This window comes from Bubalus kerabau, chromosome 2, assembly GCF_029407905.1.
Source record: "Bubalus kerabau isolate K-KA32 ecotype Philippines breed swamp buffalo chromosome 2, PCC_UOA_SB_1v2, whole genome shotgun sequence".
Classification (NCBI taxonomy): Eukaryota; Metazoa; Chordata; class Mammalia; order Artiodactyla; family Bovidae; genus Bubalus; species Bubalus kerabau.
This window is the reverse complement of record NC_073625.1, coordinates 145,983,500-145,999,598: the sequence shown is the minus strand read 5'-3', so window position 1 is coordinate 145,999,598 and position 16,099 is coordinate 145,983,500. Positions and strand designations below refer to the sequence as shown.

Sequence of the window (16,099 nt, the reverse complement as noted above, 5' to 3'; positions counted from 1 at the left end):
TACTCCACAGTTAACCACGCTTTTAAAACATTGTTCCCATGGGAAAACTGTTCCAAAGACCCAATTTATATCTGAACTTTTCAGAAGAGACAATCACAAGCTGGGCCAAACAGTTTCATTAGCGTTTATATGTGAATAAAAATCAACAATTCCAATAAGGCTTTTTAAATATTAAACTGTTCTGCCAATTTTAACTTCAAGTTAAAATTTTGTTGTCAATCCTTCTACATGCTTCTTCATTTGAAACAGTTCAATAAACAACGTGCAACTCTATGCCACTTTAATGCCAAATTTAGTCTTAAGAGTTTCTGCCACACACTACGCAACCAAGCAAAGGAGTCTGTTCATTTAAAGAACCACACCTGGGTGTATCACAAGGCTCAGAATTAGCATTTCCTGAAACAGCCTCACTTTCTCCCTTTGGGGCAGGGCCAAGGTTATTTACTCTCAAATAAATGTGTGAACAAATGGAAGTTCTTGGAATTGATGCATACAGTTCTTGGGAAAAATAGAAGCTTCCTAAGTAAAGGAAATTCTAGACTTGAAAAATATTTGTAAGCAGGTTGTCTTGCTTTTCTCTATAGTCAAATCTAATACTAGCCCCCTTACATGATCCCAAATTCTTATAATTCCTTTCACTTCCCTCCCTAAAGGAGGAAAGTTTTATTTATTTTCGTTGGCTCTCCAAACTGTCCATAATATTTAGCTAAAAGAAGTTTATTAATTCCAGCAGTAAATAGAATCCATGAGTTCATGTTATAATTTATAAGTGTATTTCTTTTTCCCAATAGTGACATTACCAGTCAGCATTAGCAGGTACACAGTAGACCTTAATAAACGTTTGCTGAATGCATAAATTAATCAGACAAGAGATGGGCAATTTATAAGTTGAATCAGTCTTGCTAACACTTTTCAAATACTAAGCCTAGCAAAACAAAAACAAACACAGAAATCTAAATAATTCTATTAATGAAGTCTGGACCCAGTTACATTTACCAGTTTTTAATCTCTTTTGGCTATCCCAAGCTCTTCCTACTGTAGTAAACTGAGAATATAAGCATCAGACCACTGCAAATAAAATCAGAATTCCAAAAGAAATTTACATGAAAGCCAAAGGAAAACAAAGGAAACTAAAACAGAGATTATTCATTCTAATGTCTTAATTTTATTAAGGATACAACTGGTGTATAATTTAATAGTTCACAAAATTCTCTAAGTGGAAGCATTCCAACATTGGTTAACCTTGCTTTACACATAAGCAAGATCCAAAAAGTTACCCAGCTTTCAGGAGAAAGCAAAACTTTATGTGAAAGAGTGAAGAGTGCTGCAGTTTCCAAATGCTGGACAACCTAAGCCATCACAATCACTTCAGGGCTTATTAAAAACACAAGTTCTCAAGATTATTCATGATCTCCAAGAAAGGGTTAAGGAAGCTGCATTCTCAGCAGCCAGCCCAGATGATTCTTGTGAACAGGACAGGTTGCATATCACTGGTATGGAAAGAACAATGGCTAGAGTCAGAAGAAAGGAAAAAAAAAAAAACTGCTAAGGACAGTCTCCAAGACACAGGTAAAATTAAGTTTAACTCAGCACCTGAGACAAGGGTTTTTGGTCCTCCTGACTTGACAGAAGTTTCACTTAATCACTGGCCTTGTTTCCTTATCAGAAAGTACAAAGGAGGTAAAAACTGTATCATCTTAAAAAAGGCCATGGTACTTTAAAATTCAAGGACAGTAAAACTTTATTCCTGGTGTCTACTAAGGGTTCCAAAGGAATCTCATGGGAAATTAAAAAAAAAAAAAACACAACTCACGAGATCATAGAAAGTATTTACAAATTCTGATAAAGGAGATCTTCTTGAACGATTGACTCAGGGTTTCAAATAACTAACACCACTTTGCTTTCTCTCAAGCACCCAGCTACTGTACTTAATTAACATTGTTAGCACTGCCATTAGAGTGGTGAGTAACAAGCACAGTGACTCTAGAACCATACTTGCTTGGATTCAATAAACTGTTCATTCATCCCATAAATGTAGTGGGTAATAACTACAGTTTACCAGCCTGTTCTCTCACAGGAGCCCTCTCTCTTCACAATTTGAGAACCACTGCTCTAGGCACAATCACTACACAAGCATTATGAACAAAGGTAAGTGGTCCAAATAGTAAAGGTAAGCACTGGCAAAAATTATCCAGACCCAGAGTTTTTTCCATAATTCAGACAGTTCCAGATCTCAATCTCTCACCAGTAAATTTACCTGTACTGTTGTCACATACTCATGCATTTAAGAAACCTAAACATTAAGACTATAAAATTTTAAAGCAAAAACAGCCATTAGCACATATTCCTCTATACTTTCAAGTCCAATCTCCAAATCTCACAATTTAGAAATAAAAGTCCCCAGAAATTCACATTAAGAAACCAAACAGTGACATATTGTAAGTATATATTCTATAGAGCTACTATAACCTATTGTGTGGGACATGCCTGCCATGTCTTCTGTCTGCCAAAGTGATCTACTTCTAGGATCACCTGCCCTGCTCTGTGTCCTCCACGGATCACTCAGCTGAGAGCCAAGACCCCCAGACTCCAGGCAGAATGTTTAGAGACTAACGCCAATGGGAACGTGGCTCTGATTCAAGGTCGCCTTAGGGTATACAGCAGCACAAGTCTGTGGTTGATACCAAGACCTCTGACTCAGGTACTGTAAAAGTTAACTGCATCATGTCAGTGTAAGAATATTTGGGGGGAGTAGTGTCTAAATCGGAGAAGGCAATGGCACCCCACTCCAGTACTCTTCCCTGGAAAATCCCATGGATGGAGGAGCCTGGTGGGCTGCAGTCCATGGGGTGGCTAAGAGTCAGACACGACTAAGCGACTTCACTTTCACTTTTCACTTTCATGCACTGGAGAGAGAAATGGCAACCCACTCTCATGTTCTTGCCTGGAGAATCCCAGGGATGGGGGAGCCTGGTAGGCTGCCGTCTATGGGGTCGCACAGGGTCGGACACAACTGAAGCGACTTAGCAGCAGCAGTGTCTAAATACAGAAATCATAAATGGACAAGTAACTAACATTTTCTACATATGGATGGATAACACAGAGTAGTAGGTAAGTGCTCAGATTTAAAACAGGTTTAAGTTTGAATGGGTGATACCATTTAATCTCTTTTTAAACTCAATGAGAAATTTACTGGCAATACTGACTGAGGTATTCACATCACAGTGTTATTAAGAGTACAAAATGCATGTACTTATTGCAGTATCTGACATACAATAAACATTCATATTATTAGTTACTGATATTTCATCCAAGAGTCTATGAATCTGACACAGCATCAGGACTGGAATGAGTGTGAGGCAAACCAGATGGCTAGAGCACAAAATTAAGCTTACTTGTAGGACAGAGAGTGAGTGCCTCTTGAAATTCTGTACACTAAACTCTTTGCTTGCCTCACCCTAGTCCTGCCCCTGCACAGTACACACAAGGATGGGCTAATACTGATTATCACAATGTCAAAAAGGCCACTTACAATAGCCTTTTAAAACCTTTCCTTCCCCACTTGCCAAAATGAAGGCATATATAAATTACCTGGGCCACCCAAAAAGTTACAGGTGTCATCCAAAGCAAATTACAGTTTAGGAATTCTTAAAAAATGTGATCATCAAATGCATTTTAAAATTATTTGCTAAGTCTGTGTTAAAATTTTTATTCTCTTAATGTATGTAGATCAATTTAATAAAGAAAGTTGTGGCCCAGAAGCAGGCTTGGTAGAAGAGTGAATCAAGATATAGTCAAAGAACTTCCCAAAAAAATCCCTAAGAGGCGATAATCTATACAGGAAAACCAAAAGAGAATAGAATCAAAAGGCTTGTTACCTCTGATGGGAAAGGGGAACAACAAAAATAGCAACAACTGCTATTTGAGCTTCTAAGATATTTCTGCACAAGTTCAGGGGAAAAGACACATCTCTTTGGCAGTGACAATATTCTATTTTCTCCCCCATTCGAATGCCTAAAGTTTTGTTCAATTCTGGTCTGAACAAAATTTAAATGAAAACATTTGTTGAAGGGCAGGAAACAAATTTGTTCCTTTGAATGTGTTCATCTTTTGCCCACGAAGTTCTTAATCTAGTGGTTCATGAATTAAATAATGCCTAATTGCCTAATTTAGTGTCTGAGGTACATCTCTATATTCTTTTGCATTAGTATTTGTGAGTTTCAATTTCTCTAATACAACTCTAAAGCCTTCCTTTAATACCCCTTAGAAATTCAACTTAAGCTCTCGTGGGCTCCCTGGTGGTTCAGATGGTAAAGTATCTGCCTGCAATGTGGTAGTCCTGGGTTCTGTCCCTGGGTTGGGAAGACACCCTGGAGAAGGGAACGGCTACCCACTCCAGTATTCTTGCCTGGAGAATTCCATGGACAGAGGAGCCTGGAGGGCTACGTCGCAAAGAATCACACACGACTGAGCAACTAACACACACACATATCACACGGCTCAGGCTTACCTGCTCTGTATCACTTATAGTCTTACATTTTCCTTAATAACTCCTTATTGCCTAAGGTTCGCTACAGTATGCAATGTGTATTTTCTTTATCAAATTTCTTTGCACCACAAGACTGCCACAAGGTGCTTAAATGTTGATAAAATTATTAGCCCTAGATATTAGGTTGGTACAAATGTAAATGCAGTTTTGCACTGTTGAAATTTGCTGTTCGATATTGGAATATATTCTTAATAAATGTGGTTATGCTATACATATTTTAATGTGCATTTCTCACTTTATGTTTTTTTGCTAATGATTTACTACTTGCTGTTTATTTTATATTTATTTTGGACTATGGAAATGATGTTAGATAAAACGCAAATTCGAGCAATTTTCTCATCCGAGTTCCAAATGGGTCATAAGGCAGCGCTGACAACTCACAACATCAACAACGCATTTCGCCCAGGAACTGCTAACACACACACAGTGCAGTGGTGGTTCAAGAAGTTCCGCAAAGGAGGTAAGAGCCTTGAAGGCGAGGAGCACAGTGGCCAGCCGTCGGAAGCTGACAACAACCGAGAGCAATCATTGAAGCGGATCCTCTTACAACTACAGGAGAAGCTGCTGAAGAACTCAACATCTCAACCATTCTACAATCATTTGGTATTTGAAGCAAACTGGAAGGTGAAAAAGCTAGTTAACTGGGTGCCTCATGAGCTGACTGCAAACCAAAAAAAAACCATTGCTTTGAAGTATATCCTCTTATTCTACACAACAACAACAAACTATTACTCGATTGGATTGTTTTGTGAGATGAAAAGTGGATTTTATATGACAACTGGTGGTGATGCAAGTTCAGTGCTGGACTGAATCTCCAAAATACATCCCAAAGCCAAACTGCAGCAAAGTCATGGTTCCTGTTTGGTAGTGTCTGATCTACTACAACCTTCTGAATCCCAGTGAAACCATTACATCTGGTAGGTATGCTCAGCAAATTGATGAGATGCACTGAAAACTGCAATGCTTGCGGCCAGCACTGGTCTACAGGGCCTAATTCTTATCCAAGACAACGTCTGACCACACGTTGCACAACTAACACTTCAAAAGTTGAACGAATTGGGCCTTACCTCATTCGCAAGGTTCACCCGACCTCTCGTCAACCAACTACCACTTCTTCAAGCATCTCACCAACTTTTTGCAGGCAAAATGCTTCCATAACCAAAAGGATGCAGAAAATGCTTTCCAAGAGTTTGTCAAATCCCCAAGCATGGATTTTTACACTACAGGAATAAACAAACTTCTTTCTCATTGGCAAAAATGTGTTGATTGTAATGGTTCCTATTTTGATTAATAAAGATGTATTTTAGCCAAGTTATGATTTAAAATTCACGGACTGAAACTGCAATTACTTTTGCACCAACCTAATAAATGGACTCTGACTCATTTGTTTAACAGTAAGTGAGAATAAGGACAAGATTCTATCTTGATAATGACATTTAACTTCACCTTTAGCTCCAAGTGATCTCAAATAAAAATGCTATTAGTCACAAGAAGAAATGAAGGAGACAGAATGGTATCTGTTTGTATCGTATATACAATTCTTCCCATGACCTTCACTTGTAAAACTGTAATTCATTTTTCAAGGAAGGACACCAAAATAAAGGGAGGACCTCAGAAACCTCTCAAGTTTTGACAGTACTGTCAAAATGCCAATTTTATTATGGATAACGTCATCTGCCAAGTGTCTACAGCATTATTCGAAATCCTATGGAATTAAACTAGACAGCCTTGTAACAATGTGAACTGGTATAGGGCACAGTTGCACTCTGGAGGCTAGGTATGACTCATTTACCATTCCCAAATGCCTTTGGTTCCAGCAACATAAGAAGTCTAAGAAGGAAGCAAGAGTTTAACACCTGAGGGTTTTGTCCTTCCTGAACTCCAAACTCCATTAGATTTCCAGTTCATCCTGAAGACAGGATGGCTGAATAAGGCAGAAAGGCATATTTCAGTGCCAGGGACCCAAAGGTAACTCAGAGAAACTATCATTTTTTTCCCCCTTCCTATTGGCTCTGATGCAAAATTATCAAATGAATTGATGCATGTGCAAGTACTTAATATATCAGAAAGACCAAATGTCCATATAATGGTCTTTCCACCCCGCTACTATCCACTAAATTATAAACACTGTAGAGAAGTTTTATTCCTTTCTCTATTTCCTAGTACCTAGCTCAGTACTCTGCATAAGTAAGTGTAGTCGCTCAGTCGTGTCCGACTCTTTGCGACCCCGTGGACTGTAGCCCACCAGGCTCCTCTGTCCATGTGATTCTCCAGGCAAGAATACTGGAGTGGGTTGTCATTTCCTTCTCCAGGGGATCTTCATAGTCAGTCTAAATCAGCAGCAGTGTTGGAGATGCGACGATGAAAAGCTAGATATAGTCCATGCCCTTGAGGGTGTGCAGTCTTGTAGGGAAGAGAAACAATCAAGAAATACATGTCAAGCTGCCACTTTACATAACTCCGGGGAGCATACCTGTGTCATACTATACATATACTTGCCCTATGCAAATTCAACAGGCACGTTTAACATTTTTCATTTTTGAAGAAAACAAAAAGAAAAATAACTATTGAAATACTGGGTGATTTTAATTCCATTCCGCAAATATAAGCCCCTGAATGCAAGTGATAAAGACATGGATCTGCTGCTACCTACCACTGGACTGAGAGCCACAGCTGTCCCCCAGATAGAGGCTCACCACACTGTGACTCTTGTAGTATAATGTACATATTTCCTTTCCAGAAAGATCTCTGAAGAGCAAGTTAAATACTTGACCCAGCACTCAAAGGAAAAGTAATTCTATTCCAATGCTAGAGGAAAAATGTATTTGTTAATGCTATGTCAGTTTCCAATGTGGTAACTTTCAAAATGTTCCTTTTAGAGTAAATTTTAAGATAAGTAATTTTCGCCTGCCACCTTGACTTTAGTATCTAAGACACAACGTTTTGTAACTGGAACTCTTAAGTTGAGCCCTCCATCGGTGCTCAAAAACTAACACCATTTTTACTGCCATGATTAAAAATATAGTGTCTTAACTTCACCAGCATGGATTTAAATCCTAATTCCAAGCAGTAAGTGGTTGTGTGACCTTGCGAAAGTTACTTAACCTCCCTATACTTTAGTTTTCTTAAACTGGGGATAATAGTGCCTCTACATCACAGGGTCATACAAAGATTTAAGGCAATTTTACACATAATATATATTTAACAAATATATGATAAATAAACAAATCAAAGTATCATTATTATACAATCTATCTTTTTCTGGTAAACTTATTTCCAAAGGACTGGCCTGAGTAAACAGTAATGACTACTACTTAAATATGTTCCACTGCTGTTACCCAATAATTCATAAGCCAGCTGATGAAAAAGAAAATTCTTTTTTTTTTAAAATAGCAACACCTGATTCTAGACAACTGTACAGTGACACTGAGTTTGAAGACCCATTTCACTTTTTAAGTGGTTAAAAAGAAAGATCATGCGCACCAAAAAATGTAAGCGTGACCTTGAAAAAATATGATTATAATATTACATTGTATTCAAGACGCAATTAATTGTGTAGCTAAAATGAGAAAACTAAATTCTACATAGAAACAAAAATGGACCACCAAACTACACAGTTTACCTTTCTGCAAATAAATTATTTCTAACTGCTACAATAAAGGTGCTTTCACTTTTTACATCGTGTGCGCATGCATGCTTGTATTGCTAAAATATAAATCACTAATAAGACTGCAACTTTCTATAACATTTCAAATGCAGTAATATACACCATCAATCACACTATTTAACTTCTAAATCACTTCTGCAGTTTATATTGTGGAGAAAAAATTGTTTATCATGGAATTAGCTTAAAATTCTTGGCACACGTTACCAATAGTAACAACCTTAATAATTGAACAAGATATAAGAAGCAGTACCTCAGTTTTATCCTTCACATATTGGTATGCTAGGTCAATACGAATTTTATTATCCCTGATTCAAGTAACATAGGGACTTACTTAAAAATGTAAGTTTAGGATTTACCAAAGACTTGTATTAATAATAAAAACTCGGCCAAATACGAGCAAGCACTTTTTGACAATATTTTGTGGGACAGTGAACTGGTAAATTCATGAAGCCATGCAAGGCTACAGCAACTCTGAGCTGCTGAATTTATTCTATACCATTATAGTAGTACTCTGAAGGATCAGAGAGTTTTGTTTTCAGAACCAAAACCTACCACAATTTATTTCTGAATTTAGTCTTCATGTTTTGAAAATAATATTTTTACTCTTGTAAGTACTGAGGTTTAAAGCAAATAAGATATTACCTTAAGACCCACGGAAATATGACAATTTTCATGAAGCTCAAACTATAAGCTCCTTTGAAATAAACACCACTCAGTTTTACAGTCACTCTGTCTAAGGCAAGTTATATTAAAGGTAAAATTCAAAGGAAGATTACTGTGGTTAAAAAACAAAACAACAAAGAAAAGGGAAAATCATGAATTTTGTTGAGGACAGACGAGCTAACAGGGAAGAACAGAATTCACAGAAAGTTAGTTCCTTGCATATCTATATTTTATTATAATGAATGTTGCTTGTAAGAGCAGGATAGTGATAAGGTCTCCAAAACACTGTTATACAGAAATTTTGCTGTAATAGAAAATGATTCCTTTCCCATTTCCACACAGAAAACTACCCTCATTTTACAGACCTCCAAGAAAGAACAAACATCTTTCTACAATTTGTATCCAACTTCTGTCAATAACCTCTTTTTATCCAAAGGTAGGAAACAATCTCTTTTATGCATTTTTGTATTTCTGCCCCTTGGCAGAGTGCTGGATGCACTGTGTATGGACGCACTGTGCATGAAAGCACTTACATTTATTCATACATTCAGCAAATAATTACTGACTACTTAACTTTGTGCTGGGCACTGTATAAGTAATGAGGTAAGGCACATGACAAATAAGGGCCCGCTCAGGAAGCTTACTGTCTAGTGAGGGAGACAGACACTTATCAAATAAACACAAAAATAATTAAGTTCCTATTGTGATGATGCTACAAAAAAGTACAGAGTATGGTGAATATATAGTAGGAACTTAGTTTGAGGAAGGAGGAGTCAAAGGTCAGGGAACATTCCCCTGAGAAATGACATCTAAACTGAGACTTGAAAATTAACTAGGAGTTGGCCAGACTTGGGGCCTCCCTGGTACCTCAGACAGTAGAGTCTGCCTGCAAGGCAAGCAGGAGACCCAGGTTCAATCCCTAGGATGGGAAGATCCCCTGGAGAAGGGAATGGCTACCCATTCCAGTATTCTTGCCTGGAGAACTCCATAGATAGAGGAATGTGGTGGGCTACAGTCTATGGAGTTGAAAAGAGCCAGACTTGGGAAGGGGAGGTGAAGCAATCCAAGCAGGAGGATGAAACAGGTGTAAATGACCCCAAGTCAGGAAAAAGCTTATGCAGGTAGTAACTGAAAGGCACAGTAATGCAGGTAGTAACTGAAAGGCACAGTAAACAAGAAAGGCTGGAGATAAGGCTGGAAAGCTACACAGCAAACAAAAGAGAAACTGCCAGCACTGAATAGAGTAACAGGGTAATAGTACCTGAATATTTAAGTCATTTTAAGTCTTTTTCTCATGTAAAAATAAATAAGGAAACTGAGTCTTTATCTCAAAGTATGAAAAAGATCTATAGTTAAAAGACATGGATTATGCCTTGGTACCGCCAGTTACTAGTTACAGAATCCTTCACTTAAAACCAATCTGAACTTCTTTCTTTATTCTCTTTGTAAACAGGTACTCAGTTATACCACCACAGTACTCCAGCATGTGACTGAAAGGTGATAAACACAATAAAAACATTATCTTACCATTCTGTTAGGACCAGACAAAATACCAAAACTACGATGACCCTCAGAGATGAAGAAAAGTTAGTGGTATAATCTAACCAAGGACAAAAATTAGCATGCACTAGACAAGTGCGTTCAGAGAAGGCAATGGCACCCCACTCCAGTACTCTTGCCTGGAAAATCCCATGGGCGGAGGAGCCTGGTAGGCTGCAGTCCATGGGGTCGCTAGGAGTCGGACATGACTGAGCAACTTCACTTTCATGCATTGGAGAAGGAAATGGCAACCCACTCCAGTGTTCTTGCCTGGAGAATCCCAGGACGGGAAAGCCTGGTGGGCTTCCGTCTATGGGGGTGCACAGAGTCGGACACGACTGAAGCGACTTAGCAGCAGCAGCAGCAGACAAGTGTGTTATATTAATTTTCTAATTCCCAAATTTTGCTTACTTTTGGTTCAAAAGTTCATTCCACAACCTCCCAAATGCATGCCAAAAATTAGAACTCATTTCTCACTTCCTCCAAGAAACCAAATGCCTGTATGTGGCCATATAGAAAATATATTAACACTCTTTCTTTACTATCACTGACTCATGATCTGTTTATGGTTTACTTAAACTACCGCACCCGTCTAACACAGCACTGAGTCAGTTATCTCCACATAATTGTCCACTTGCTTAGTTAGGTCTTCCTTCCTTGTGTACTGCATTTCTTACTCATGGTGCTAACTATTCTTGATTTTACTTCATTCTATAGTATTACACCTCTCTTTTATTTTACAAGTCATTTTTATTTTAAAAGGAATGTAATAGAACTCCTGATCCTAGAAAGTGTTTTTGCATTCAAAAGTTAAGACATATTGTGGGTAATTTTAGTAACTGCAGAGTACATTCAAACGCGCCATATTTCAATGGTCAATGCATACAACAGTAAGCCATGACAGATTACCTGCGATCAGCAGATAACTGATTCTTATATATAAACTTACCAGGAACAAATGTCAATGAATGTACTACTAAAACTCTATTAAAGAACTGTCTAATATTTATGCACTGTAATTATATGTGGTCACAACAATGGATAAGACTGGAACAAGCACACTACTTTCTGCTCAATACAAAACATAAATGTATTATTTTTCCATTCTTTAACATAAAACAAGGATAAGTTAAAACTCATAGATGGTAAGAAAAATAAAATATACAAAAGCCTGATGTTATTATTTACACACACACACGAAAAGAAAATGAGGGGAAGTAAAAAAAAAAAAAAAAAAAAAAAAAAAATGTCATGTTACCTCCAAGAAATGCAGCATATCTTCTTTTCTAGTAATGAGCACACTAAACTGTCTCTTGATGCTGTATTATTTGAAAAAGTGTAAAATAAGTTTCGTGGAAGAATCCCAATCCCATTGTTCTTAGTTGAGAATAATAATAATAATACAGTCCTAAAGTAGAAAGGGAAAGGAGTATCTTTCAAGAGTAAAGATGAGCCATATTGTTACCTTTCTCCTGTCCCATGAACTACCCTTTAAAACGGTAGCACCATTCATCACTGGATATACCTCTATTATGAGGGAAAAATAGCTAAGTTGAAACTGATTCTTATTTTTCCAACAACAGATTAGAGTGAGTGTTTCTTTTATTGAGGAATTCACAGATGGCTTCTTAGAAATACCTAAAATGCATTACTTTGCAACTTCCTCTTCAAAAAACACAACCAACCTCCCCACTTTTTCTTTCTGGTACGGCAGCTCAGATTTAGAAGCTGGATTACAAATGGATTAGAGTCAGAAGATCTGTCCCTACGTGTGTGACCTTGTGCACATCATTTACCCCCTCAGTTTCCTCATTAGCATCCCACTAGGAATACTCCTTGAAACAGCAAAGGTGTAAATACATATTAGGAATTACATCTTTATAAAGTTAAACTTGCCTATTCGGAGCAAAATTACCTCCTTAGAGGGACCACATCATGAAACTGGAACTGAATTCGTAGATCTCTGTCAACATTTTGACTCTTCCTTCTACAGTTCTCTTCTCTCAAAGGGCATAACCCGAGTCACCTCAAGAGTCGACTCCAAGTGCCCCTTCCTTCCTCCACTCCTTCCCTATCCTACTTCTAAAGCTGGGGGAAAACAGCAGTCTCATCTCCCCGCCCCAAGCCACACCTTCAGAGGACCCCACCCCAGGCACATCCGCCCTCTCCCTACTCCGGGGGCAGCAGAGGCCAACCTCGCCCTTCCCCTCCCGCCCCCACCTACAGGAGACTTCCTGGAGGCTTTCAGGCCCGAGCAGGGCAGGCGGCATTTACAAACCCGCTTTACGCCACTCGCGTAGGGTAACCTCGCTTACGCCCATAGGGCCCCGTTCCCAGCCCTGTCCGCTCCGCCTGCCAGAACCAAGCCCTAGTGCCTTAGCCGCGGCCCCCATGTGACCCCAGACCTCTTCTGCTCCACGCGGGACCACGGGGACTGGGACAGAACAGCCACACCTTACCGGTTACTGAGGTACTGACTTCACTTCCCACCTTTGAAGCCCTCTTCAACTCCGGGATCAATTCACTCCGGCGACGCCGGAAGGACCCGAGAGGAACCAGGCGTTGTCCGGAATCCTGCCCAGCCGGAGTCGCGCAGGGGCCTATGGGGATTCGTAGTCCCGCTCGCTGGCATCATTGGCAATTCCTGCATACCCAGGACTACAATTCCCGTCAGGCTATGCGGTGCAACCGAAGACGATGGGTGGGGACACTTTTAGCCAATAAGGGGAGAGTCCCTGCCTTTGCGGGAGGAGGTGAGAAGAAGAGAGAGGGTGCACGGAAAGAAGAGGAAGGGAGGGGTCAGCTCTCACCTGCGCCAATCAGAATGCAGGGTCGGCCCGGCAGGCGTCTCACCCATTGTGGGGGCGGGCTAGCGGAGGCGAGGAGGGAACGAGGGTGGGGGAAGAGCTTCAAGTGGCTAAAGTGGGGCGGCTGAGCCTCGCGGGCGGCGGGGAAGTCGCTGGGGAATCGCCAGGGTGGAGGGAAAGCGAGATGTGGGGATGCGCTCCGGCCGAAGGATCAGTTTCCCCGAAAGCGGCCAAGCACCAGGCACACCGATCGTTCAGACCTGCAGGTCGGGCAGGGATAGGTTGAGCCTGGGCTACTCGCGGATATGCCCTGACGGGGCGGGGAGCTGCTCCAGGTGTCAGGCTACTGCGTGAGGGGAGAGGGGTCACCAGAGGAGGGAAGCGGCAGAGAAGCTGCAGGAGCGCGAGGGAACGCTTAGGTACCAGGGCAGCAGCTTCCCGCTGCCTCCAGCCAGGACAGCAGCCGGAACAGCAGGGGGAGGAGCAACAGCTGCTGAATTCGCCAACTAGAGGAGGGGGAGGCGGAGCTTGGGTCCCTGTAGCAGCCGAAGGCGCAGCCTGGACTGTAGTTTCCCGGGAGAGAGAGCAGGAACAGGAGCGGAGCGCAGTCCTCGAAGCCTCAGGTCCAGCATCCCGCCAGGGGTTTGCAGGTGTGTGGGAGGTAAGCGTGGGTGCCTCTCCTGGGCATCTGCTCTGCCCAGGAGAAAGCGTCTTCCAATAGGAATTTTATCAAGGCGCAGCTAAAAAGAGTCTCTGACTAAGGTTAGCGAACTGGTGCAAACCCTTTTAGGTGAAAGATATACGTTTTTGGAGTTTAAGGGGAGATAAGGCAGCAAAAGGTGGCTTGACTCGGGGCATTAAGGGCGTGGTTAGTGTTTTTGATCTGAGTTGTACCATTAAACTGTTCTGGGAGATTTTAATATTGAGGAAACCCTGCTAATTGAGGGCAAGGTGGATGATATTTGGGTAGGTGCGTAGCTGGTAAAATACAGAAAATTTTGTCATTGATAGAGAATTACTTCAGAACTGTTTCGCTGGTCAAATAACTTTGCAGTTTTCCTCACTATGTACCCTTTATGTTGTTTTATCAGATTGTCCTGCTACGGAACCGTTTTCGGTGGTTATACTGCAGGTTTCTAGAATTGCAAGATCTCTATTAAATAAGCAAATGCAGTCAGGAATAATCAAGATGACTGAACCTATCAGAAGTATAACTTTTGCCAGCAATCATGTAAAATTGCTTTTTATAATAGAGGGATACTTAGCTTTCCCTGCCAGTGGCTCTAGAATATCGGAACAAAGACCAGGACTCAGCCTACAGTGGGAACGTACGTTGTACTTCACTGCTGCCCCTTATTCTCTCATTTGTGTCTAGTAGTATTTGTACATTTTAACAAACAGAAGTACCAAAAGAGCTGTGCAAGGATCTTTTCTGTTTAGAGATCATGTGCTAAGTGATTTCCCTTAGTATGCATTATGATGGGTTCAGACTTAACACATGTAATGGTATTATAAAATAATAGTTTATTCTCAGTAGGAAACCATGTGTGGTTTCTTTGACTATAATTAAATACCTGTAGATGGAAATACGTTTTTAATTCTAGATAAAGATGAAAGTCCCATCTACCTTTGTGTAACTATGACAGAATTACAGCCTTTTTTTAAAAAGAAAGGTTGTAAAAAGCTATTTGCCCAGTTCATTTTCTTTTTCTTTTTGTTACAGAGGTTCCCCCAGATTACATAGCTTTTAATCATAGTAGCATATTGCAGCACATTTTGCCCAGAAATGCTTTCTTTGTGACAGTTGTATATTTCAGAGTCTGCCTGAATACTTTAATTTGGGATTTTTTTTTTTTTAACTAGGGTCAGTAAAATGGAGTAATTGCCTTCTATTTTTTTTGTTTCCATGGTTTGCTGATTCACTCATGAGTTTTGGATTTTATTTCTGTAACACACAGAGAATTCTTTTCTGAAAAGAAATGGCTAGAAAAAATTCATAGCTTAAAGTTCAATCCTACTGAGCGCTACCACTGATAAGCCTAAGTGACTTATCAATGTATATACTCCAAAAGCCCCTCCCATACTCTCACAATTAGAGAAATATATAGGGGACACATGTTAGAAAAACAGTGTCTTTTTAGATTGTACTCAAGTAGATCAAGTAAGTATTAGAAGCAACAAAGAGCTTAGAAGGAAGAAAAGGCAACAGTAGCCACTAAACTTCGCAACTATGGTTAAGGAAGGGATTTTATCTTTGCTGCATCACCAGAGAGTCTGTGAATCTACATATAGCTGATATGACCTGTGGAAATGATTTTAGGTGGAAAAATGGGTACTAGGGTGTAGTTAGGTTTGGAAAAGATTGTGTTTGCCCTTGTTACTTCTGATTAAGTAGATCATCCTGAATCAGTCTCAGTTTCTGTCTCAGGCTCTGCTACTGATTCATTTTGTGAAACTGAATACTTGCTGTCACTGGGTTGTTTCTACCATGTAATAATAATAATTAAGAATAATACTGGCACTGAAGTTCTTTCAGGGTCTTTATCAAAAGATCTTTTTGACAGGGTTTGGTTGGGAGTCAGTTAGTAATCAAGTAAATAAGATAGAAAATACATACCAAAACAGTTGAAATTCAGATGTACTTTGAGTCCCAACTATTTATAGGTCTTGATGCTTTGAAGCATCAAAAAGGAATTCTCATTATGAATGAATGAGTCTCTGGTATTAACAGAATGTTTCACCTTTTTCAAAGATATGGATCTTTTTTATTGTGTCAGTGTAAAAGATTGGGTTTCTGTATCATTTGAGAATAAGAAAACCATGTTTTTATAAGGAAGAAAATCATTGGCAGTATGTGGCACTTGAGTATTTGTT

At 39.8% G+C, this 16,099-nt stretch overlaps 2 protein-coding genes across 10 annotated transcripts in view; one reads left to right on the top strand and one right to left on the bottom strand.

Annotated features, from left to right (window-relative positions):
* The window catches only part of PDCD10 (programmed cell death 10), a 46,710-nt gene extending 33,692 nt beyond the window's left edge, over positions 1-13,018 (bottom strand). Inside the window, exons 1-2 of one of the 5 annotated variants that reach the window (XM_055569159.1) lie at positions 12,878-12,983; positions 11,677-11,737 (exon numbers count right to left, since the gene is read on the bottom strand). The gene's annotated coding sequence lies outside the window, so the exon portion shown is untranslated. Of the gene's footprint in view, positions 1-11,676; positions 11,738-12,314; positions 12,504-12,877 lie in introns of those variants that run through there. The other 4 variants (XM_055569162.1, XM_055569158.1, XM_055569163.1 and 1 more) reach the window with 4 other exon arrangements.
* Positions 13,019-13,238: 220 nt separating this feature from the next.
* Positions 13,239-16,099, top strand: part of SERPINI1 (serpin family I member 1) — an 82,752-nt gene continuing 79,891 nt past the window's right edge. For 2 of the 5 annotated variants that reach the window (XM_055569156.1, XM_055569155.1), the window contains exon 1: positions 13,519-13,875. The gene's annotated coding sequence lies outside the window, so the exon portion shown is untranslated. Of the gene's footprint in view, positions 13,492-13,518; positions 13,887-16,099 lie in introns of those variants that run through there. The other 3 variants (XM_055569153.1, XM_055569154.1, XM_055569157.1) reach the window with 2 other exon arrangements.